General features: G+C 38.6%; 2 protein-coding genes across 2 annotated transcripts in view; both read left to right on the plus strand.

Moving 5' to 3' along the window:
• Window positions 1-24498, plus strand: part of LOC134651923 (uncharacterized) — a 343848-nt gene that overhangs the window by 187182 nt on the left and 132168 nt on the right. The window lies entirely within an intron of this gene.
• The window catches only part of LOC134652037 (uncharacterized), a 181791-nt gene that overhangs the window by 50746 nt on the left and 106547 nt on the right, over window positions 1-24498 (plus strand). The gene's annotated exons all lie outside the window — the stretch shown is intronic.

A 24498-nucleotide genomic window follows, 5' to 3' on the forward strand; every position in this document is an offset into this window, starting at 1 on the left:
GCACCGTATATATTCGAATTGTAAAGCGTGTGCAACAGTACCGTGCGCAGTGCAGTGCACACCGCACGTTGATATGTTGATAACAGAGGTAGTTGTGGTGGAAACGTGTGCAACTGTTGTACTGGAATGTTCTGGGTTATGTGACGATTTTTCTAGGAATATTGATTAATGTGTCATTAGGAGAGGAAAGTTTGTGTTAAAACGTAGTGGTTAACGTAATATTTTGGATTAAGTAGCGATTTTTAGGGTTCCGTAGCCAAATGGCAAAAAACGGAACCCTTATAGATTCGTCATGTCTGTCTGTCTGTCCGTCTGTCCGTCTGTCTGTCCGTCCGTATGTCACAGCCACTTTTCTCCGAAACTATAAGAACTATACTGTTGAAACTTGGTAAGTAGATGTATTCTGTGAACCGCATTAAGATTTTCACACAAAAATAGAAAAAAAACAATAATTTTTTGGGGTTCCCCATACTTCGAACTGAAACTCAAAATTTTTTTATTCATCAAACCCATACGTGTGGGGTATCTATGGATAGGTCTTCAAAAATGATATTGAGGTTTCTAATATCATTTTTTTCTAAACTGAATAGTTTGCGCGAGAGACACTTCCAAAGTGGTAAAATGTGTCCCCCCCCCCCTAACTTCTAAAATAAGAAAATGATAAAACTAAAAAAAATATATGATGTACATTACCATGTAAACTTCCACCGAAAATTGGTTTGAACGAGATCTAGCAAGTAGTTTTTTTTTAATACGTCATAAAACGCCTAAATACGGAACCCTTCATGGGCGAGTCCGACTCGCACTTGGCCGCTTTTTATTATATTCACTTGAGATCGTTTGGGACTGGCTGTAATTTTACTTGTGCTATCTTTTTGTTTTTGTCTTGAATTTTCTAATTGTAAGACTTGAGTATCGTCACATATCATATCAATTGAGATGGATGTCTGAAATATTTTAATATAGAAAATGTTTTTTCAGCTGTTTTTAATTTAGGTTATTTTGTGCAAAAAGTTACTGCACATTAAAATGATTAGGTACATTTATCTACTTATTGTACCACTTAATATTTTCAAACTTAAGAAACAAACTAAGTACAACAGGTAAAAGAAATAAAAAAGATAACAGGTATCATCAGGTTAAATCGGTTAGTCATCGCCTAGAATACAATGGCATGACGTCACGCACCTGTTCACAGTCGCACAATGCGCGTGACGTCACCTGTCATCTTCACTCACCGCGTGAACCCATGTTGCAACACTGTCTGGTGATATAGAAATATAAAGTGTCATTCAATAGAACTTGCTAACTATGTAAACAAAAGTTACTAGTAAATTGGCATTCAGTGTCAATTTTAGTATGGCGGTTTGTTTACATAGTTAGCAAGTCCTATTGAATGACACTTTAGTGTGTCAAAGGGCAGTCTCATTTCAACCATAAACAGAGAGAATCATAGGTACTATCTTTGTCTTACACTAGTACTAGCACCCAAAAAAAAAGGATGAGTATATTTTTTTTGTTCCTATTTACTGACGAATTGGGTTGACCAACTATAAAACAAAATTATTGACAATCTTATACAGATCGACTCGACAAACTACTACATATAGTCGGTCAAGCTGGAAATGTCAGTAGCAATGTAAAGCAAACTAAAGTATGGTATCCCTGGGAAATGAACAAAAAGCAGCAATGTACATCGAACAACGCTGAAATGTAAACAAAACAGTTCCACAGATAAGATATAAATGACACGCAGTTTTCGAACAATTCAACCGTATGTTCCTAGCCCGCGATTTTTCAAATTTGCTTTTCTTTTGTCTTTTCTCGAAGCCAGTCAGGGCTATAACCGCGAAAATCGAAGTTCGTAAATTGCGGGCATTTTTCTCTGTCACTCTAATTACGCCTTCATTAGAGTAAAAGTGGAAGATTCTCGCAATTTGCGAATTTCGCGGTAGCCCCTCTGGGTGTTTTTGACTCTACAGAGTCTACAGGATTGTCTAAGAACAGAAAATTCTATATAGGGACATTACGCATACTTAGCGTCGATAAAGTGTGCCGGTCACTTCCAAGTTCCAAGGCAAGTAAGATCGCCCACTCTTTCCTCTTTAGTGCAGATCGTAACTTCCCGCTATTTCAGCTCAGGTAAAAGGTGGCTTGAGAAACTGGTCCCATTCGCCAGGTTATATTTATTTAATATGTATTATTGCTGATGAAAAAGACACTAAAACGATGTTTTGCAAGAATTTTTGAATAACATCTCAATAAAAAATATTTGGATGTACATACAACACCTCGATTGCACCAGTAGGTAATTTGGTTGATAAGGGGTCGTCCAGAAATCATGTGATCATATTTGGCCTATTTTTGATGTGAGGTCAACGCAGGCAGGTCAAGGCCATGTTTTAATTGGGTAAATACGCATATAAAATAGAGCGGATCAAATAGATCTGATTAAATTTTTGAGTAATATTATGGTTTTTGGCTTTCCCGCTTTGAAAATTACACGTGATATCTTCTCTGACCATTAGATTTGTTTAAAAATTTACATACCTATTCTAATTAAACAAACGTTTAAAATCCACTAAACGATCTTTTCCATCTGTACGGATATGATGGTCGTTCTTGTCTACGTGACAGCGTGATAAAACGGTGTCCGTCACTTTCTTTCCCACGGTGTTAAACAGTGACAGTTATTTTATCACGTGGATAAAGATGGATAAAGCTATCCATAATAGGCTGGCTGATAACGGAATCCGATTGGACGCAACACAATGGAGTGCAGCGGGGCTACCGCGAAAACCGTTTTTCGCAAATTGCGGGGATTTTTCTCTTTTACTCCAATGACGGCGTAATTAGAGTGACAGAGAACTTCGATTTTCGCGGTATAGCCCAGAACTCTGAACGGTGAAATTGCCCATTGGGTGAAAGCGATATTTGCATGTTCTGTTTGGATCCTTTAGCACTGAGTCAGACACTCTTAAAATACTGATTTCATTTGGTTACGATAGTTGGTAAACAAGGAACTAAATTGTTACCTACTGTCTTATAAACATAAGGAACTACCGAATTTCACCTTCCCATACAAACGGACTTTCGTTCTCATTGTAACGTATGTTGACATTGACATGAGGTATATCTAGAATTTATATAACGAAATAGAGCAAAAACAATTTTTGTATGAAAAACTTAAATTCGCTGTATTTTTTTAACTATGGTATCAGAGCCCGTAACATGAGTCACTGACAGTGTCACGACCGACAATACGCTATCGAGAACGTAATTTACTTTCTATACCTACATCTCGCACGCACTAAAATGCGAGTACGAGCGAGATGCATAGGAAGTAAATTACGTTCTCGATGGCGTTTATGTCAGTGCCAAACTGAAGGTAGCCACACTGAAGCTACAAAAACCAATTACTCTCATTTTAAAACGCGAGACCTAAACAAACAAAATTTTAGATACACTTACACTAAATGCTCTTTCTATACATATTATATATCTACTCAACATTATTAGAAAAATACTTATACTTTTACTAGAACTTGAATTTGGACCATAGTAGCTTGTAAGTTGTGGACTAAATAGTTAGGTACCTACCTGATTTTACGGCAGCATAACATTCTGGTACTTCTGGTACTAGTCTTTGTCGCGAGTAATTGTAACACAAAGAAATTGAAGTTGCATAGATGTACATACAAAACATATAGGTACCTAAACTTATTAATCTTAAATCTTGTTTAAGTTTTAATTAAGGTCTTGCATGTGGTCTTGCATTTAATCCAGACCCACCATGATGAGGAAATGAAGTGGACATAATAATGTAATCCCAGATGCACAACTTTTGCAGGAAGGCATGCGTATGCGATGCGACACTCCACTTCCTGTTGAAGCGCCTACAGCCTTCAATTAACTAGTGCTGTATCTCTGCTCACCTCAATATATTTCGATAACTTTATTATGCTTACCTCGTCATAGGACATTACTAATTATAATTAACGAATGTTGTTTCTTCCGTACGGCTACCACCAGTTTGACACTGACATATTCGCTAAAGTCAAGTGAGGTAAATGCAACTATGGGATTATTGCGTCTCTCCGTTCTTTCTCGAATACGATTGGTCGAAACGCCCTCTACTATGCAACGTTTCATTTGCAAGTAGCTCAGGCTTTATTACTAGACGACGGGAGGGCCTTTCGAGAGAACGGAGAGACGCAATAACCCCATAGTTGCATTTACCTCACTTGACCTTAACTATTACGAGTATCCGACAACGTCTCAAATTTTTCTTAATTCTTGCCCATAGGACGAGAAACTCAGTATTATGCGATCTCAATACTTATAATACCAATATGTCACATGTCAGTGTCACGTACAATACGAACAATACAATAGTAGATTGTTAGCCAAGGGATGAGAGGCACTCACTGCGTTCGAGCGCCAAACTACCTCGGCAGAAATTAAGCCTTTCACCCGAGTTAAACACTCTACTTTTCATTTCGAATACGAGGAAAGTAAAATGCATGTGTTTAAAAAACACATTAAGTATACATTTTTATAGTATTTTTGAGGGTACTTTCAATTAACAATTTAAGTTAAGCAAAAGTATCGTTATTTATGGAATGGGGAGTCAAATATCAGAATTTGTATAACAAAGCCATTTAAATTTAAACCCAAATTTCAAAATCATAAAATCGTACTTGGAACTTAAAATACTCTAGTGCAGAAACGTATCATTTTCTGCACACCTTTTAGAACAACAATGACCCTCTTTCAGAGCATTAGAAATGAAAAGGTTTATGTCGTCCTCGCTTTGAGGTAACGAACTCAAAATCAAACCTCTCTAAAAGAGGGTAAACGGTCAAGATTATGACATTTATCTGGATTCTGGAACAAGTTGGTGTTCTCGCAGTCCGCGAAGCTATTCCATACATTGTTGCATTGAGGCTGCATGTTTGTGTTTAAAATACTGTTATAGTTTTATTTAAATCTATTTATTTAAGAGCCTGTCTGTGCCATAAACATTTCACTTTATTTACAAGACTATATGTACGTACGTACTATACGTCGTTTTTTAGCATTGGAAGGAAGGTAAGCGATCTTGACGTGTTTTTTTATTGACATTAAAAAATTAAAAATAAACAAAAATAAAACCAAAATAAAATAACTTAATATAATATCTTTTTTAAAAAAAGGGAACCGCCTTCAAAAAACCAACCCACTGAAAAGTACAAAATAATTTTTATATGGCACCCCTTTACGTGTCCAGTCCCTATCCCGTCGTAAAGCAAATTTTTGCCAAAAAGTAATTAATATCTAATAATAAGAAAATTAATAATCATCCGGGTAATTACTTAGTTTTTGAAGTCGGTGCCAAACCAAAATTTTTGAGAACCGATATTTTAGACAACGAAGAATGCTGCACTTACTTGCATTATAAAGACATACTTAGTTTACTCATTAATTTAGTTTTTGTAGGTACTACGTACTCGTATTTTTTTTCTGATTGGTAGTAAAGAATGTTTTTGTTGGTTTGGCACCGCCTTCAAAAACTAAGTAATTACCCGGATGATTATCATTTTTCTTATTATTAGGTATTAATTACTTTTTGGCAAAAATTTGCTTTACGACGGGATAGGGACTGGACACGTAAAGGGGTGCCATATAAAAATTATTTTGTACTTTTCAGTGGGTTGGTTTTTTGAAGGCGGTTCCCTTTTTTTAAAAAAGATATTATATTAAGTTATTTTATTTTGGTTTTATTTTTGTTTATTTTTAATTTTTTAATTCTTTTTTATTTATTTTATTTTATTTTTTACTTTTTAGTGATAGGTAGGTACTTCATTTATTTTAGGTTTTGGGCTAAAATATGTTTGTTAGGCTCTCCATTTAATATTGGGCTAGTAACTACCTACTAATGTTGGTGATGGCCTAACTCGACGATAATCGCGACACAACATAATATGACGTTTTGGTGCTAAACGATTTGTATGTATATTCCTCCCACTCCCATTCCCAGTCCCAGTCCGAGTCCGCCTCCCACTCCCACTATTTTATCTAAATCGGTTTCAGCAACTTAAATTTGTTGGTAGGTATACGGATAGCATGGCCACCTACGGGGTCCAATTGGTTTTTCAAACCAAACATGTACTGTACACTAAAACCTTCTGCAGAATGTAACACTTTTCTGAAAACCGCATCAAAATCGGTTCGGTCAAACGCAAGATAATCACGAACAAACATACATACTGTAAGGGTAAAAACACCAGAGCACCATTTTAAACAATATTTATTAGGGAATCACAATAATAATCAGAGTTTTGGACTTAGGTAATACGCGACGCTGATCACGCGCAAAAACCGATCTCTAGATGACAGACGTCATAGTGTTGCTCTATCCCCGGTTCTCGTAGTGATGTCAAGACCGCTGTTTGACGATGCCGCCTTTTAGCTCGGCCATCGCCTGACCCGACCAGCGCCCCGCAGGTCACTGTCATCAGTGCAGCCACTGAAGTCTGCCACAGCCAACGCAGTCGCAGCAAGCTGGGTCTTCACCAGGTGGATGTAGCCTCCACCAGTTCAATATTCTGCGAATTGAACAAGCACCTTTTACGCTCAGCCGATATACAAGCCTTGGTCCTTTTGAGTAATTCGACTCGAGTTCCGTTGAAACGGTCTATTTCGTTATTGTCAACTTACACCAAGATATTTAGTTCTATTTCAGTCGAATTGGAGTAAGGGCTTAAGCCGACTGAACCAAATGTAAGAAAGCATGACCAGGCTAGGTACCAAATAATTCGTGGTATGAGAGGTGTTAGGATATGCAAGTCTGCTCAGCACTTGCTTGAAATACACAAAAGGCTTAATTCACGTGCATATGACACCAAGAGGATATAAATACCAATTAATTAATTATGCAAAATAATAAAATATTGCGATGAGCGTGACATCTAGCGGCAGGTAGATAAACCACCCCCTTTTTTTGTAACACCATCTAACATAAATTATTTTCTTGTGAATAACGTCATATAACTTTGAAGGATTTATTAGATTTTGATAAATTTCTAGCATGTATACCCATGCAGCTAACCCAAACCTTCCATTGAGCGGTGCGTTCATACTGACCGCTTAACGTAACAATGACTATTTGTGTCGTTTTAAAAGCAAAGACTTGGAACAAACTCACAATTGGCTTCTCCGTTGTAGGATGTAAGACTCCCTCGCATGCACGCACAAAAATGCGTACAACTCGTGAGAGGCTAACATGGGACACGTCTCATGCATGTGCGGAGCTGCCTAGGCTAGGACACCACTGCCCTTGTAGGCGCAACGACCGTAGAAGTCGGCCCTTCACGATAAGGTTGTCACGGAGCCCGGTGCACGCACTCGCTCCAACTGGGTATTTCGAACAGGCACTCCCTCCAACTCTACTGGATCCGGTACTTCGCCAGCGATCCCTAGAAGGTATAAGTGCAAGCAACCCTTTCAAGGTAACCTTGAGATCATCAGTCTTAAGGTCATTAAAATATCCTTTTGTAAACAAGGTCTCAAGCCAACCTCTCAAGGTCAACAACAAATAGTACGATACGATATAGATAAAACATTCATCGGTAGTAGAAATAATGGTCCTCTTAAGGATAATCACATGCAATGGTCCGCCTCTTAAAGCCTGCACTGCAGATACCAGGAACAAACTAGCCTGTTAAAGATAGTCTTGTATCACATGCAATGGTCCGCCCCTTAAGGCCTGCACTGCAGATATACCAGTAACAAAATTAGCCTATTAAGGATAATCTAAGCTCACATGCAACGGTCCGCCTTTTAAGGCCTGCATTGCAGCAAATACCAGTAACAACCATCCTTTTAAGGATAGTCTTATATCACATGCAATGGTCCACCTCTTAAGGCCTACACTGCAAATACCAGTAACAACCATCCTCTTAAGGAAAGTCTTATATCACATGCAATGGTCCGCCTCTTAAGGCCTACACTGCAAACACCAGTAACAACCATCCTCTTAAAGATAGTCTTATATGACATGCAATGGTCCGCCTCTTAAAGCCTACACTGCAAATACCAGTAAACAACCATCCTCTTAAGGATAGTCTTATATCACATGCAATGGTCCGCCGTTTAAGGCCTGCACTGCAGATATACCAGTAGGGCTTGCAAATATTCGAAACTTTCAGATATTCGAATATTCGACTTTTTCTGGCGACATATTCGAATATTCGAATAATTATTCGAATATTATAAAAAATAAGAAAAGGAACGGAAAATCGGTTTATTATCGTTTTATTCAAAAGCTTTTTTCACATATTGCTAAAACTAAGGATATTTGGCAGAAATCCACTTAATTGACTAGATTTTATCATCCTACTATTTATAAGATGCCCACATTTATAAAAACAAGTAAGGTGAGTTCGACTAAGATCGGACACCGGGTAAGATCGTATGATTCAAATTTCTGCCTGTTGCGGGGCTTTTTTTTAATGCTGGCAAGGTGATGCAATTAGGGTTTGCTCCCGGGAAATACCGGTACCGAAAGTACCGGGAATTCCCGGGATTTAGAGCCAAGCAAAGAACCGGGATTTCAAAATTAAAATCCCGGTACTCCCGGGATTTTCGGGACTGAAATGCCCGGCACAATATTTGACTGTTTTCTGTTACTTAGCATGAAATATGATGTTTTATAAAGAAAATAAATATATTTTGTCAATCTAAGGCCGATGGTAATACTTTTACGGCTGATCACTACATTAAAATAAATTTAAAAAAGTCAATGGGTTTGACAATGCCGACAATATAAAATTGCGTAATTTGATACTTTAAGGGCATAAATGTTTGTACGATAAATCATTTTATACGAACAATTAGTTATTTCATATTTGTATACTAACTAGAAGCAAAAATAGAGACAATTTTGTAATTAAAAAAAAGCCCCGCAACAGGCAGAAATTTGAATCATACGATCTTACCCGGTGTCCGATCTTAGTCGAACTCACCTTAAACCGCCAAAATTAGACGTATTTCATATTTCTAGATAAAACTTATTATAAATGCGTCGGTGCGTGAAATATATATTTTTAGTAGGTAATTATTTTCCGATTTAAATTAACTTGTAGTCACTCAGAGGCCTGTAAAAAGGCCTTTAATTCCATTGTATTTTGAATTTTTATTGACTTTATTTGTATTGGCAAGTTTTTATTCCTAATGGTCGGCTAATTATATAATATTGGAATATGGGAAAATATTAGTTTACTGGGTGGATTATTCGTCAGCTAAAGGTGCATGGTTAGACCTAGTTGGGCAGGTTTGGTGTATGATTAAATTTGAGAATTGCGATAATTGGCAAGGTTTAGACTTCAAAAATTCGCTTAACGTACGCTTGTACTGAATAAACAGAATGACCCTTTAACTTAAAACTTATGCACCGTAAAAATAACAGTCTTTTTGATTTCGTCTTCTTTGAAATTGAGTTAGGTTTCACTGTATTTACGAAGTCTATCGAGAGGAATACAGTAAAACTATTATTTCCTTCGTGTTTGGGTACCTACCGTTCCTCATTCACTGTAAATACCCGGAAAACACACAGAAACTGTAACTACAGCGGATAAAATAGATTTTTTATAGTAATAAAAAATATTCGAATATTCGAAACCTGAGCGGCCGAATATTCGAATATCAAAACAGGTCGAATATTCGACAAATTCGAATATTCGAATATTCGAATTGCAAGCCCTATATACCAGTAACAAAATTAGCCTATTAAGGATAATCTAAGCTCACATGCAACGGTCCGCCTTTTAAGGCCTGCATTGCAGCAAATACCAGTAACAACCATCCTCTTAAAGATAGTCTTATATGACATGCAATGGTCCGCCTCTTAAAGCCTACACTGCAAATACCAGTAAACAACCATCCTCTTAAGGAATGCAATGGTCCGCCTCTTAAAGCCTACACTGCAAATACCAGTAAACAACCATCCTCTTAAGGATAGTCTTATATCACATGCAATGGTCCGCTTCTTAAAGCCTACACTGCAAATACCTGTAACAACCATCCTCTGAAGGATAGTCTTATATCACATGCAATGGTCCGCTTCTTAAAGCCTACACTGCAAATATCAGCAACAACCACCCTCTCAAGGATAGTGACAAGCAACAGGCCGCTCCTTAAAGCCTCTGTTGCGATTACCGGCGCCAGGAAGTAGCCTATTAAGGATAGCATCCCTTGCCAAGACTAAAGTAACAGCCCTTCTTAAAGAGCACATAATAATTAAAGCTCTATAGCAGACATTGAAGAGAGTAAGTAATATAAATAAAATAATCACTCAGTTCTCAATCCGAGTGTCTAATAAAATTAATCAAGCACAATGTGTTTATTTTAGTCGGCAAACCCGTTAACAAAACACATAAGTATGACAACAGTAACCCAGTTCTAAATCTGGGATAAAACAAAATCACAACTCGATTCCAAACTCGAGAGTAAGTAATATAAATAAAATAATCACTCAGTTCTCAATCCGAGTGTCTAATAAAATTAATCAAGCACAACGTGTTTATTTTAGTCGCCAAACCTGTTAACAAAACACATAAGTATTATTACGGGTCCAATACGAGGTTCTTAATAAAAGGACGGAATCAACACAAATACTATATTATAAAGAAGGAAAACTAAATGCTACGAGTAACTTAAATTTATTCCTTAAAACTAAAGTTGTTGAGCGCCAAGAGGGTTTGAACTTATGTTCCGGATCCCTGCTGATCCTGCCATCGGCTAGCGAAATCGAGCGAGTTTAATTTAATCCGTTATTCGTCACAGACCGTAAAGGGCATGTCCATAGGCTAGAACAAACAAATCACTTTATGCTGTAGTCCTAGGATATGACTTGGCATTTCATTTTGTGCTTAAATACTAGCACTTACCCCTTCTCGTTCTAGTGGATCACAAATTTACACAAAATAACATTTCCGTAACATCACAATGTAACTGCATTTCTAGTCCAATTTCTTATTACATTTTTGTTTGATTATTGCCATGGCGGGTACATGATTTTAACGAACAACCGCACGCCTTTGAAACATAATCTGGAATGCCCGGTCAATTGCATATCGTTTCTATCTATTTAAAGTAAGAATGTCTTAAAATGAAAGAAAAAAGAATTCCTTTACCGGGATTTGAACCACCGTCCCCCTGCACAGGTATCGCTCGGTTTACCACAGAGCCACGGTGACTTTGAGAAGACATGCGAAATTGTCGGATCACTACCGGCCGGTGCTACGTCACAAACCCACGAAGCAGCGATTGACTCGCGCGCATTGCAACTTGAACCCTACTGTTCAAGTTATAATGACGATCAGTGAACATGGCCGAATTTAATACATCACATATTCCTCCTCCCTCAATAAAAAAAAAACATTTTTTTTTTTTTTAAGTGCGCACTAACGGCTTAAAGTCCTTTACGTGCCAGTTACCCACGCATTTGCCAAAAACATTGTTCAGACGAAACACAGTGTCAGAAAGCTTATGTACTATGATCGCCTTTTCAAATTTTGGAGCTAGCTTAGCCATGAATTTATTAGGTGTACTGGATAGCAGTTTTGTCCTCTTCAACACCATATCACCCACCTTAAAACTGCATGGATTCCGCTTTCTGTCATAGAATTTCCGGCTTTGCTCATGAGCTGCTCGTAACCTTTGTTGAACCAATGTATATATTTCATGCCTCTGTTCTAGCTCCTCTAAATATCCTGAGACATTTATAGGATACTCATGATCCGGCCTCTGTATCAATTGCAGTGAGTTTGGTCTATTAACATTGGGTACCGTTGTCTCTCTGCCAAGAAATAGGTATGAAGGTGTATACCCTGTCGTTTCGTGCGCCGCGGTTCTTATAGCATGTCCGATTTTTGGTAAATTTTCGTCCCACATATTGTGTTTACCTGGCTTGACATAAATCGAGATCATGGTACCAATTACTCTGTTAACCCTTTCAGTTGGGTTACTCTGAGGATGATAATTTGGAGTAAACCACAACTTACTATTGTACTTATCTGTTAAGTCTTTAAAGAGCTGCGAAATAAACTGTCGACCATTATCACATATTATTGCCTTTGGTGCACCATACAACAAAAACTGATTTTCTACCACGTCACATATCTTTTCTGCTTTACCAGTCCTTAAGGGAAACAGAAGTACAAATTTACTAAACCAACATGTCATTACCAACAACATTGTATTCCCCATTTTACTTTTGGGAAAAGGTCCCATCAAATCTAAGGAAACTATTTGCCATGGACGTGTCACCTCTCTATGGTTCCCCATGTACCCTAATGGTCCCTGTTGTGAAACTTTGTGCTTGGCACAACTATCACACTTTGCGACATATTGCTTTACCTCTCTCAAAAGGTTCGGCCAGAAATACTTTTGTTTTATCCTGAAATACGTCTTCCGGACCCCTAAGTGACCTGCAGTTATGTTGTCATGGCATTCTGTAAGCACCTTGATTCTTAGCGGTTCTGGGACATATAATTTCCAGACGTCCTCGGCGTTTGGGAATGATTTTAACACTACCTTTTTATATAGCATACCATCCATAACTTTCCACTCGGGAGACACATTGTCCTGCAATTCCTTTTCTTTAGACCTATACCACTTATCTTTATGTCGCTCTAAGATTTCCAAGTTATTTATTTCTGCCCTACTAACGCTAACGCTACTTTCCATGCCCCTAGATAACGCATCGGGAACTATATTGCTCTTACCTGGTCTATGGATTATATCGTAACTGAACTGTTGCAACTTCATAGCCCACCTGGCTAACCTGCCATGTGGATCTTTCATTTTATGAAGCCATTGTAAAGCACTATGATCAGTTACGACTGTAAAATGTACTCCATCTATATAGTGTCTAAGTTTTTCGATTGCAAACACTATACTTAACAGTTCTCTCTCAGATGTGGAATATTTCTTTTCTCGGTCATTTAGCTTTCTACTCAAATATGCTATAGGCCGTTCCACCTCTTCATATTTCTGACACAAAACTGCGCCAATACCACTACTAGATGCATCACACTGTATAAGAAAAGGTTTGGTATAATCTGGACAGGTCACTACGGGTGCAGAGGTAAGAAGCGTCTTCAGTTTAACAAATGCCCCTTCCGCCTCCTTAGTCCACGATAACTTTTTCCTCTTACCTTTTGTCAGATCATGAAGAGGTGCTGCAACTTCTGCGAAGTCTTTTACGAACCTCCGGTACCAACTAGCTAAGCCTATGAATCGTTTCAATTCAGTGAAGTTTCGTGGTCTGGGAAAGTTAATAATCGCAGATACTTTTTCAGGGTCCGTCCTAAGCCCATCCTTGTCAACCAAGTAACCTAAATACCGCATGCCTGCGCGAGCAAATTTGCACTTATCTACGTTGACAGTTAAGTTAGCTTTTTTTAAAATTTCTATAACCTTTTTTATGAGATCTATATGTTCTTCAAACGACGCGGAACAAATGACTATGTCATCTAAATATGCCCAGACCTTATCTTCATTGGAGTGAAATAGAATATCCATCAGCCTCTGCTGCGTTTGAGACGCATTAACCAACCCAAATGGCATTACCTTAAAGTGAAACAATCCTCGCCCCCCTACCGCAAACGCTGTTTTTTCTTTACTACTATCATCCAGAGGTATTTGCCAGAACGCAGACCTCAAATCAATCGTGCTTAAAAATTTGGCATTGCGTAAGTTGTCAAGAATATTAGCCACACGTGGCAAAGGATAAGTGTCCCGTTTTGTTACCCTATTCAGTTGTCTACTGTCCAGACATAGCCTATTCTCACCGTTGGGCTTTTTTACTATTAACACAGGTGAGCACCACGAGCTATACGAAGGTTCCACAACATCATCTGCCAACATCTTATCCAACTCTTTTTCGATTTCTGCTTTTATGACTGGTGAAAAATTATATTGTTTCTGGTGAATAGGTTTATTGTCACCTGTATCAATGTTGTGTTTTAAAATCATTGTACGACCCAATCCATTTCCAACTTCACTTTTCATCCTTAATATGACACGTTCCAATTCGCCTTTTTGTTCCGCGTCCAAATCTTCCCTAGAAACGATGACGGGAATATCCTTTGTGGTGCCATTTAAACACAATACCTCACTTGCAGCTCCTCTGAACTTTAACTCTATCCCAAATTCATCAAAGAAGTCTTTTCCTAATGTTGTGGGTAGACTTATAAAATTAAATCAGTTGTCATCCAACCGTCGTTTTCTTACATAACATGGTGGCAGCGGTGGTGTTTTAAATTACGATTAAATTGAGTTTGCGTTCGCGTTCGGTGTAAAAGTGCAACAAAGTTAGTGTTTCAGTTTGTTTACCTACATAAAACTAGTATGGAACACGCGAGACCACCGTCGGAACTCAATTTGGATGGCAGCCCCGTCAGCCGGGCTGACGCATGGCGGAAATGGAAAACACAGTTTAATTTGTTCCTAAAAGCATCTGGGGTGCATAAGGAAGAATCAGCTGTGCAGTCGAGTTTACTCATCAATTTGATAGGACCAGACGGTTTTGATGTATATCAAACGCTCACATTCACAAACGAAACTGACCGAGAAGACGTCAAAGCGGTACTTAAAAAATTTGATGAGTACTTCGGAGTGAAGTCAAATCTAACATTAGCTAGATATACTTTCTTCACGAGGAGCCAGGAACAAGGAGAAACGATCGGCCAATATGTCGTGGCTCTGAAGCTACTTAGTAAAAAATGCGAGTTCGGGACTTTGGAAGATTCGCTTATTCGTGATCGTATAGTTTGCGGCATAAAAAACGGGATCGTACGGGATCGCCTGTTGCGAGTCGAGGAATTAACGTTAGATAAGGCGATTAAGATGTGCGAGGCCGATGAGGTGTCGGTCGACGGTAGCCGGAGCTTGGAGTCCGGCGGGGCGACACCGGCGGCGGCGCGGGTGGACGCGGTGCGCGTCCGCCAGCACGGCGCGCGCGGGGGCCGCCGCGGCCGGGGCCGGGGCGCGGGCGCCTGGGGCGCCGCCTCGCGCCAGCCCAGGGCGCAGCCTCGCGCCAGCACCAGCGCCGGGCAGGATCAGCCGGGGGCGAGCTGTCACGGTTGTGGTATGCAGTGTTTGCCGGGTACGTGTCCCGCGATGAATGTGAAGTGTTACGTGTGTCAAAATTACGGGCATTATGCTAGGCAGTGTAACGCGCCGCGAGGTATTAAAAAAATGTACGGCATCGAGGTACACGAGGACTCGGACGGCGACGAGGACGATTGTGAGTTATTTTATGTTTCCGTGGTAGAAAATATTTCGCTTGTGGGACGGTCCGATGGTGATGATGATGACCGCGTTTGGTATGAAACGTTGACCCGCGATGGCGGTGGTTCGGAGCGCTTTAAATTAGATTCTGGGGCGGACATTAGCGTACTGTCGTACAAGCGATTCTCTGCCTTAGGTTATAGTGATTCAATTATAGAAAACAAGCATGGTGTGAGATTACGCAACTATAGTGATGAAAAAATACCTATAAAAGGAATTTGTTATTTAAATTGGTGGCATAAAAATAAAAAATACTGTGTTAAATTTGCTATAGCGAATATTGTATGTGAAAGCGTACTGGGCAGACGAGCATGCCGTGAAATAGGATTAATAAAACGGGTTCATGATGTTACATTAGATGATTATAGTGACATATTTGAGGGTCTTGGCTGTTTACCGGGTGAATATAGCATTATCATCGACCCGAGCGTACCCCCGGTAGTGAGTGCGCCGCGAAAAGTGCCGCTCGCGCTGCGTGATAAGTTGCTTGACGAGTTGAATAGGATGACGGACTTGGGCGTGATAAGAAAAGTGACTCACCCCACTTTATGGGTTAATTCTATCGTTTTAGCGGCTAAAAAAAATGGAGATATTAGGATATGCCTAGACCCTCGTCCATTAAACTGTGCTATTCGCCGTGCTCATTTTCAACTACCAACAATCACAGAGTTAACTTCAAAATTACACGGAGCGTGTTATTTTTCGGTATTAGACGCAAATTCGGGATTTTGGGCAATAAAACTGGATGACGCCAGTGCGGATCTTTGCACTTTCGCGACACCTTTTGGACGATTCCAGTTTACTAGATTACCGTTTGGGATTAATTGTGCATCGGAAGTTTTCCACGCCAAGATAAAACAGTTGCTTGAGAATCTAGACGGGGTCGATTCTTTTATTGATGACATTATTTGCTGGGGTAGAACAAAACAGGAGCACGACGAACGGCTGATTGCATTATTAGAAAAAGCGCGGAGTATTAATTTAAAATTTAATAAATCTAAATGCAAAATAGGTGTTGAAGAGGTGACTTATCTTGGACATGTGTTCAACAAAAATGGTATGAAACCCGACTGCACTAAAGTTAAAGCGATTATTGAAATGCCGCCTCCCATCGACAAGAAATCCTTGGAACGTTTTTTGGGGGCAACTAATTACTTGTCAAAATTTATACCAAGTTATTCAGAGCATACTAAACCGTTAACCAGTTTATTAAGGAAAGATACAGCTTGGATTTGGGACGCGGTACATCAAAACGCGCTTGATAAACTAAAGAAACTGATCAGTGAAAGTCCGGTTTTAGCCTTGTACGACGTGCAGCAGCCGGTAGTGCTGTCGGTTGACGCGAGCAGCATCGCGCTGGGCGCTGTTTTGCTGCAAGGCGGGCGGCCCGTAGAGTACGCTTCGCGCATGCTCACTGATACACAAACCAGGTACGCTCAGGTTGAAAAAGAGATGTTGGCTATTTTATTTGCTTGCGAAAAGTTTCGCCAGTACATTTATGGAAAGAAAAACGTGGTCGTGGAAACAGATCACAAACCACTTGAGAGTTTATTTAAAAAGCCATTAGAGTCCGTCCCAGTACGTTTGCAACGAATGTTATTACGCTTGCAGGGCCTAGATTTATTGGTCACGTATAAACCGGGCAAATATATGTACTTAGCAGACACTTTGTCTCGTGCGTCCTTACCCGAGAAATACGATGAAACTGTAAGTAACGGAATAAGGTATCAGGTAGATCTTTTAATGACTAATTTAAATATGTCACAAAATAAACTAAGACTGGTTAAAGAGGAAACCTTGAAGGACAGCAGTTTTGTTACGTTGTTAAATTACATAAACAAGGGCTGGCCGAACAATAAGTACGAAGTGGCAGAAAATGTTAAAGGTTACTGGTCAATGAGGGATGAATTATTTGTGGTGGATGACATAATATTTAAAAACAATTTAATTTTAATTCCGAAATCGATGCGAGCGGAAATGCTCAAGGTCATCCACGACGGACATCTTGGCATTGATCGGTGTAAGAGACGCGCTAGGCAAGTTTTGTTTTGGCCTGGAATTAATAAGGAAATTGAAACGTATGTAAAATGCTGCAAAGTATGCCAGGATCACTTAAATGCGCCAAGTAGAGAGCCATTGATACCGGTTGAAGTGCCAAAGTTGCCATGGTGTCAAGTTGGCACAGACATATTTGAATACTTAAAAAAATATTATCTAATAGTAGTAGATTACTACTCGGGATTTGTTGAAGTTTCAAAATTAAATAATTTAACTAGTTCCGCAGTTATACAGGCTTTAAAAGAAAGTTTTGCTAGACACGGAATTCCAGAAAAAGTAGTAAGTGATAATGGCACGCAGTATACCAGCAGAGATTTTAAGCGGTTTGCAGCAGATTGGGGCTTCGAACATATAACGACTTCGCCAAATTATGCACAGGCAAACGGAAAAAGTGAACGAGCGGTTCAAACAATAAAAAACATATTGAAAAAGTCAATTCAAAGCAACACCGACATTCACTTAAATCTACTTAGTTATCGCAACACACCGCGAGAGAACTTGAGTTCCCCCGCCCAAATGCTAATGGGTCGTATGTTGAAGTGTCGTTTGCCAGTTCATCCTGATCTGCTGCAGCCTAAACCACTACCCGCCGATCAATACGACGTGATTGTTAACAATCAACAAAAAAGTAAGCGGTACTATGATCAGCGGTGTAAGGCGTTACCAACTTTGAAAAAAGGCGATAATGTTATAATATTAGACAGAAATTACAGAACGAGAGGTCAAATTGTATCAAAAAGTAGTACACCTAGATCGTATATAGTGAAAAATAGAAGGGGAATTTATAGACGGAATAGGAGACATCTCATAAAATGCTTATCGCATGTTAGTGACCAAGCCAATGTTAATTGTGACGATGAGGGTGATGCGGAACAGGAATTGTCACCTGACATGGACCGCTTTTCATCTGCAGAGTCATCGGAGGAAAGTGTTGTCGAGTCACATTCCCCCATGATAACAATCAGAAAACGAGGCGGACAAATAGCCGAGTAATCACGCTTTGTCCCGCATCACTCTATAGGTACATACATTAAAATGTTTTTTATTCATTTTTCATTTAGGTTATAAGTATATATATAAGGTATACGTACACATTACTACGTTAAAAAAAAAAACCCTATTGATTGGGGTATGTATGGTCAACATACAAGTTATGTAATCTGGTGTTGGGTAAATATATTAATTTGTAATCTTTAAAAGGGGAAGATGTTGTGGGTAGACTTATAAAATTAAATCAGTTGTCATCCAACCGTCGTTTTCTTACATAACACCTAATATTAATGGCTGGCCTAATGATGGCATTACCATTACAGACATGACCTTAAATTGATCGTCAAACGTAATCGGAACATCGAACATTTCTGAAATAGTATGCCTAGATTTATCAGCTGTCGTAATTAACCGCGGTGCCACTTTATAGCTCTTCAACCCAATGGAAGCCAGTGTATTAGCAAAGCCCCGATCCATTACTGTACGAGTGGCTCCGTTATCCAACATCCCCACAAAATCTTTGTGCAACACCTTTATCTTAACATATGACCGATTATCCCCCTCCTTATGCAATACAACCGGACATAATTTATCATCCGTATGCGAAAAATAACTTTTTATTACCCCTAACCAATCCAGCCAATCTGAAGTTCTAACATGTTGGGGAAAGTCTATGGGGCAGATTTCTGACTTTCCCCTGGGGCGTTTCCCTTACATACACATTCCTTCGTAGTTGTTCCAAAACGACCACACCTAAAGCAAAACAACCTTTGTCTCGGTAACTTGCAGTCTCGGAATAAATGGCCAGACTCTCGACAATTCCAGCACCTTCTAGTATTCACAATCGGTTTGCTGTGCAGTTCAGACACTTCTTTTATCTCCATAACTTCCTTACTGGTCCCCTCTTTGTTGCTTACTTTATAGGCTAAATCCGGTTCTAAAGTCGTTTTCAAACTTTTTGGCTGTACAAAGCTGTCACAACTAATTTTTGTCCTTTCCACAATCCTTAGAACATTGCTCAAATCCGATACTGAAGTAAATTCATCCCTACACACTGCCCGCTGATAATATGGCTGAATGTTCCTTAACAAGATGCTAACCTTTTCCCCCTCCGGTAACTTTTTTGGTAACCTATTAAACATGTTTTGCATAATTGACAAATAGATCACAACTGTCTCATCACATCCCTGCGTCCTTGCCCTTATTTCAGCTAACAATTCCTCCTGGTAGAACGGTTTTTGAAACGATCTCTTTAGTAAAAGCACTAGATCTTCCCAGTTGTGAACAAATTCTCTATTTGCCCTATACCAAATCAAGGCATCCGCCTCAAAAAGGTCTATAGCATATCGCCATAGATCCAGATCTGTGGCATTCCTAGCATCTCTAAGCTCTGACACGCGTTCTAGAAATGCATCGATGCTCATATTAGAACCTGAGAACTTGAGCCCCCATTGATATAAAGGAACCAGCTTCCGTTTTGGTAAGTCCTCATCGATGGTAGACGATCGCAATAACTTCATTCTTCTGGCACCTTCCTGACCCTCCCAATTATCTACACCAAAGTACACGCTTTTATTCGACATGCCTTGATCCTCCACCTTCGGTAAAGACACGCCACCATGTATATCCTTAGAACCTTCTTTACCACTTAGCTTCTCTGCTATCTTAACGCCTAGGTCCCCCAACGACTGCTGCAAAATAGCCTTATCGTCCGCCGTTAAATGTTCATCCTCACACCTCTCATCCTGTCCCTCTAATTTCTCCAGTAATATCTGACATTGCTGCTCCAGCGCATCTTTCCGAACACCATCGTCATCCTCAACCTCCACCACTAAGCTTACTCTATTCTGCACATGGTATAACCTCGACACTAATCGTTTGAACAATGCTTTGTCTGGCTTACCTACTATTTCACCAATGTAACTAGACAAAACGCCTAGCTTCTTAGTGCATATATCCAATTCAGACCTACCAGACTGAATACTACGAACCGGTGCCTTAACCTCGCGTACCTGAGCATCCGACGATTCCGCCAGTAACAATTCCTTCAAAACCTTCCTTAAAACCGGCACCGTACTCTGTAGAGTAACCCCACGACACTCGAGCTCATATTCCAGTTCATCCTTCAAAAGGTAGTTCGGATCCATCTTTAAACCATTAAAACACAACGTTACTTAAATAAAACAACCTAATACAAACAATTAAATCAATCATAAAACGCTCAAGCCTTATAGTAAAAAAAACAATGTGTCTAAATCAATTCAATAACCTAAACATACATAAAAAATACATTAAAAGCAAGGAAAGAAAACCTAAAATGCACCAGTCATAAGTTACTTCTTAAGTTAAAAAAAAAATACCTCTAAATAAAATTAAGGCTAAAGCTAACACGAACTGTATAAAACAAAATTAAAATAGGTAAATTTACAAAAAAACTTAAAATACACGGGAAAACACTTAAATAATATTTATCACCCAAAAACAATAACTGCCAAGCCACAACTTAACTAACAACAATTACTTAATACCTACAATTTATACCCCAAATAAAATTATCATAGTAACGTACACTTCAATTTTGCATGTCATCCGCCGTTACCCGTATTTCCAACACCGTAAGTTTTAACGTTGGGCGCTATTTATTACGGGTCCAATACGAGGTTCTTAATAAAAGGACGGAATCAACACAAATACTATATTATAAAGAAGGAAAACTAAATGCTACGAGTAACTTAAATTTATTCCTTAAAACTAAAGTTGTTGAGCGCCAAGAGGGTTTGAACTTATGTTCCGGATCCCTGCTGATCCTGCCATCGGCTAGCGAAATCGAGCGAGTTTAATTTAATCCGTTATTCGTCACAGACCGTAAAGGGCATGTCCATAGGCTAGAACAAACAAATCACTTTATGCTGTAGTCCTAGGATATGACTTGGCATTTCATTTTGTGCTTAAATACTAGCACTTACCCCTTCTCGTTCTAGTGGATCACAAATTTACACAAAATAACATTTCCGTAACATCACAATGTAACTGCATTTCTAGTCCAATTTCTTATTACATTTTTGTTTGATTATTGCCATGGCGGGTACATGATTTTAACGAACAACCGCACGCCTTTGAAACATAATCTGGAATGCCCGGTCAATTGCATATCGTTTCTATCTATTTAAAGTAAGAATGTCTTAAAATGAAAGAAAAAAGAATTCCTTTACCGGGATTTGAACCACCGTCCCCCTGCACAGGTATCGCTCGGTTTACCACAGAGCCACGGTGACTTTGAGAAGACATGCGAAATTGTCGGATCACTACCGGCCGGTGCTACGTCACAAACCCACGAAGCAGCGATTGACTCGCGCGCATTGCAACTTGAACCCTACTGTTCAAGTTATAATGACGATCAGTGAACATGGCCGAATTTAATACATCACAGTATGACAACAGTAACCCAGTTCTAAATCTGGGATAAACAAAATCACAACTCGATTCCAAACTCGAGAGTAAGTAATATAAATAAAATAATCACTCAGTTCTCAATCCGAGTGTCTAATAAAATTAATCAAGCACAATGTGTTTATTTTAGTCGGCAAACCTGTTAACAAAACACATAAGTATGACAACAGTAACCCAGTTCTAAATCTGGGATAAAACAAAATCACAACTCGATTCCGAACTCGAGAGTAAGTAATATAAATAAAATAATCACTCAGTTCTCAATCCGAGTGTCTCATAAAATTATATCTCAGTTCCTAATCTGAGAATATACTCGTAGTCAGTTCTTAATCTGAAAACGGTACCTGAAATAACAGCATTTGCCCTTAACATGGGAAATATAAAATAATAAGCAGTTGCTACTATGCAACCAATTGTAAATGATCATGTGCAACTTGGCTTGCCTCTTCCGTGCCCCTAAATAAAGGCAACACTCTTACTATACCAACATTGAACTACAGTAGAGCCTGAACAGAAGTTCATGTTATCGAGGTTCCTCTCTTACCCAGGTTCGCCTTATCGAGGTTTCACAAATTGTATTTTTCAACCATCATGAAGTGTATATTGATAATGACCAATCAGTCAAATCATGGCACATATGCTTAAACCATAAAGCTTCCAATCCCAAGACCACCCCAAGACATACATGGTTGATTTTCTCCAGCTGTGCATGTGCATTTTATGTGTAGATAACTCAACACATCATCATCCAGGTTAACTTATACCTGCACAAAACTAAATAATTTTGTTAAATGCCATGCAAGCACACATTGTAAGATAAATGAGTTCATAACATAATAAACCACAATTTATGCATTTTTCAAAACAATGTAATACATACTTAGTGAACCCACAAAATTTGTGAAACATATTATTATTTATAACTTCTGATTTATGAAACCCAGAAGTAATAAAAGTGTACTGTTTATTAATGCAACCGGTACCATAACACACTACAAGTTCAGACAAAAACCGTCAATAACTTCAAACAGTAGCTCATGACATGATATTCTTCGGTCAATGTTCATTAGCAGTGAATGGGTTAAAATAGTTAGCTTTAACCAAGCTATTTACCTTCGTTTAATATTCACCCATAAAACACTTATCGGACTGGAACGTTTAGAGTCCAGTCGCACTTGTATGTAAAAGACATGTATCATGTAGACCGTCAATATCCATATTGACTCCTGAAAGTATTTACCTCGCTTACCATTAGCAACAACCTGCTTTACCAGTGTCATACTCAGCTCAGTAAATATCTTGTTCAATATGTCCATCTCTTTGACAAGATTTTAACCTTGGAAATTCATCAAACTTCATCAGTAATAAAGTTTTGTTATAATGAAATGCATCTGAAACATACTGTTAGATCACAAATGATTATCATTGTCAATAACTCAAACACTTGACAATGTCATGCCAATAACTTTCATTAGTTTGGTAAGTCTGTTTAAATATATGTCTTTGGTTCATTTTATAACATGACATTTTGTGAAAAATATTTGCAATGCAAACTTAAACCAACATCCCAATGAACAAAACAACAACCACAACATACTATAAGCTGTATGCAATTAATTTGTATAAACATTCATAAGATTTTTCATACATAGAACCAATCAATAATATGTACAGACAGAAATTTTCTCAACATCTCAAATGATTTACTGCCTTATTTATCAGTATGTCTGCAGCTTAGTGTTAATTGCAAAGATGCAGGAGGTTATATGTGAAATGAACTGGCTTTTAAAATATTCAGTCCGAGGAGGCTCCGGATACATGGAGTGACTACATTTGTCACAGACACTACTAACCAGCTTGAAATAAATGTCACCTTTCGCTTATTCACAAAGCGCATTTTACTAACCACACACAGTCAATGTAACACATACTGACTGTTAGTATACATGTACAACATGAACAAACATTTTATTTCTAAATAAATACCTCATTTTCCATGACATCGGAGATTAGTCACTTATCAACATATTTTCTCCATATAATGAATTAGTTGAACACTAGGACATATTATACCTGGCATCCATAACCAACTAATTTTGAAATATTAGCCATGTCCATCCAGGCACATTATAGAGGCCTGACCCGATAGCCACTCTAGTACCTTCAACGACGGTATGGTCGTTCAATTCAAGAATCATTGCTGTCAAATTTCTGGAAATTACACAGACCAAAAACACACCAACAAAGCATTATTTCAGTTGCAATAAGCATGTGTAATATCATACACACACACATATGAAACAACAAGTAATTTCTCCTTATTGTTGTTGTAACCAATATTCCAGTGTTTTTGAAAACTTGTAATCTATTTTAATTTGACTGAAAGGATAAAGTATTAAATAGCACTCATTGTTAATCATGAAAGCATAATACCACCATACATATAGCATCAATAAAGGCTACATTTACATTACCAAACTTGTTTTATAATATGCTTTTTACTTGAATGTAAATTTCGCCACGAGACAAACTTTAGAAAATGTTCATAGCATTTTGTTATTATGTCATGTAGACACACATGTGTACTTAATCACATTATGTTATGTATCTGAAAGCACATGGATTACCAAAATAACACAACATATAAGTGAGGCAGTGAATATT

This window comes from Cydia amplana, chromosome 11, assembly GCF_948474715.1.
Source record: "Cydia amplana chromosome 11, ilCydAmpl1.1, whole genome shotgun sequence".
Lineage (NCBI taxonomy): Eukaryota > Metazoa > Arthropoda > Insecta > Lepidoptera > Tortricidae > Cydia > Cydia amplana.